This window comes from Myotis brandtii, unplaced genomic scaffold, assembly GCF_000412655.1.
Source record: "Myotis brandtii unplaced genomic scaffold, ASM41265v1 scaffold12586, whole genome shotgun sequence".
Lineage (NCBI taxonomy): Eukaryota > Metazoa > Chordata > Mammalia > Chiroptera > Vespertilionidae > Myotis > Myotis brandtii.
This window is the reverse complement of record NW_005354420.1, coordinates 1,097-4,224: the sequence shown is the minus strand read 5'-3', so window position 1 is coordinate 4,224 and position 3,128 is coordinate 1,097. Positions and strand designations below refer to the sequence as shown.

Sequence of the window (3,128 nt, the reverse complement as noted above, 5' to 3'; positions counted from 1 at the left end):
AGAGAGATAGAAACATCAATGATGAGAGAGAATCATTGACCGGCTGCTTCCTGCATGCCCCACATTGGGGATCGAGCCCACAAACTGGGCATGTGCCCTGACTGGGAATCCAACCATGACCTCCTGTTTCATAGGTCAGCGTTCAACCACTGAGCCACGCCAGCCGAGCTAATCTCCTAGAATTTATATCTGACTGCTCCCACCCCCAATCCTCTGCTTTCAGAGCAAGGCCAGGATCTGGTCAAACGGGATGAGCTGCAAGTCTCTATTACACTGCTGTCCAACCCACCATCCATGGTAACATGTCCGTGTCTGTACTTATCAGCCTCCTGCAATGGAGTGGTTGCTCCTGATGGGCAAGAGATAAGTCTCATTCATCTTTCTATCCCGGGCTGGCCAGCAGGACAGGTACTCAAACAATAAATATTTGTCAAGGAGTTAAGTGGATGGATAATTGAATTAATGTAAAGGGTTAACTAGGAATATTGGAAGCCACAAGACGGCTGGATACAGGCATCTACATTTACAAGCTGGATACATACAAAATTGCTCTCAAAATTCAGAGTGCAAAGGAATCCCTGACGAGTGGGGGTTAGAAGGTGAGGATGTTTGTTAAGGAGCCTCCAGTCCCAGAAATCTAAGTGTTAGTACAAGAAATTTATTCTCTTTCCAAAGAATTCCATGAAAGTACTCCATGGTCTTACTACGAAAGGCCAGGGAATCAGAACATTTGGATTCTAGTCCATATTCCCCACTTACCATCTGGATAGGGTTGCCAGATAAAATACTGCATGCAGCCTGGCCAGTGCAGCTCAGTGGTCAAGCATCAACCTATGAACCAGTTGGTCATGGTTCGATTCCTGGTCAGGGAATGGTTTGATTCCTGGTCAGGGCATATGCTGGAGTTTCAGGCTCGATCCCCTATTAGGGGGTGTGGAGGAGGCAACCTATCAGTGATTCTCCCTCATCATTGCTGTTTCTATCTCTCTCCCTCTCTGCATTTCTCTCTCTGAAATCAATACAAATATATTTTTTAAAAAATACTGCATGCCATATTTGAGATAGTAATTTTCTAGTATAGCATGTTTTCATAAAAATCAAGTTTAACTGAGGTGCTGTATGTTTATTTGCTCAATCTGTTAACCTTCCAGCTGGGTGTCCTTGGCCAAGCTGCATCATAGCTCCTTGGAGCTTCAGTCTCCTTATCTATAAAATGGAGAAATGTGAGCTTGCTGGTTGTCATGAGGATTAAATAAGATCTTCATGTAAAGTGCTTCACCATCAAATGGCACATGGTAAGTGCCCAATAAATGAGCTCGTAAAATTCATAACATTTATTTTAATTTATTCCTCTCCTAGAGCATGAAAATATAATCCATCAAATTAGATTTATGTACAGCTTCTCAGAAATGCATAACTTAATGGTCACTTAATGTGAGTCTGGGCAGCTGGCTGGGATGGTGGGGTATAAAGAGCATGAGCCCCAAAGACAAGGTTAATGGAGGACATCCAAAGTCTCATTCAGCCGCTGATTTCTCAGTCAGATCTTGGAGTTTCCCCAAAGCAGCAAACCAGTAAAAAAAAAAGGGATGTGATTCTTGCAGAAACCAGCAGGGTGTGTAAGTGTGCATTTTGGGTAGGACTAGGGTATTCCAGGATCTAGTCAAACAGGATCAGCTGCCGGTTTGGTTTTCGTTTTATTCAGTGGTTCTCAACCTTCCTAATGCCGTGACCCTTTAATACAGTTCCTCATGTTGTGGTGACCCCCAACCATAAAATTATTTTCGTTGCTACTTCATAACTGTAATTTTGCTACTGTTATGAATCGTAATGTAAATATCTGATATGCAGGATATATTTTCATTGTTGCAAATTGAACATAATTAAAGCATAGTGATTAATCACAAAAACAATATGTAATTATATATTGTGAAATATTTATTTCTAATTACAAATAAATGAAATTTTGTTTTGAAGCATGCTGTAGCATGGGTAGCAGTCTAAATATAACAACAATAAACTACATTGCTACATTTTGCAACAGTATGCGTAAAAAGCCAACGTCAGTGGGAAGGTTGAGATTGCTTCTTTCTCACCAGATCAGAAATTCTTGGGGCAGTCTTTGCAAGAGCACAACAAAGATCATCTTCCACAAATAGTCTACTTCTGTATTTATACTTGATAACCAAGAATCTGGAAAACCCTTTTTCACAAAGATATGTTGTTGGAAATGGAAGAGAAAGGCGCAACGCAGTCTCAGACAGAACAGGATATGACTGCAAACACTTGATCCAGAATTTTTTAACTGGCATTGTAGAGAAATCAGTTCTCGCTGCATTGTTGTTAATAAGTTCAATGAACTCATCTTGTGCTGTCTCAGGAACACCTTCAACTTTGACTGTGAATGGGCTTCTGGCAAGTGCAAATGGGGTGTCAGGTAGATTTGGAAAGTACGATGAAATTTTGTCTGCAAGCATGTGCAAGTGTTCTTTCACAGAAATTATCATTGTAATCCTTTTGTCTGGTTCAATGAGATGTTACTCAAAGAAAGCAGATAAGGTAGGCAACATGTAAATTTTATTTTCATCCAATTTTTTTTGCCAAAGCTGAAGTTTCATTTGTAGTGTTCGGATCTTTGCAGACAAATAGAGGCATGTTGCATTTGGTCCTTGCAGTGATAAATTTAACTCATTCAAGATGGCAAAGATGTCAACCAAGTAAGCTATTTTCTGCAGTTCACTTTTATCACCGAAAAGTGCTTAGAACTGCAGTCTTGATTTCTGATTAAAAAACGTTTTGAGTTCATCACAAAACTCAAAAACACTTTTTAAAATTTTTCCTTTTGACAACCATCTCACTTCACTGTGAAATAGCAGAGCATTGTTCGGTGCATCCAACTCGTTGCACAGTTGCGAAAACAGTCGACTATTTAAAGTGCTCACCGTTACAAAGTTGACCCAACTTATGAAACTTTTCATTACTTCTTGAAATTCTTGTGGCAGCGTCTTTTTGCTAATTTTTGCCGATGAATCATACAGTGAGTTCCGATGACATTTGGTGACTCATTCAGTAACAAACGTTGAAATGCAGACTGACATCCTAGTATAGCTGGAGCACCATCTGTGCAA

General features: G+C 40.1%; 1 pseudogene; it reads right to left on the bottom strand.

Moving 5' to 3' along the window:
• Positions 1–2,014: 2,014 nt before the first annotated feature.
• LOC102247892 overlaps positions 2,015–3,128 on the bottom strand; it is a 1,544-nt pseudogene continuing 430 nt past the window's right edge.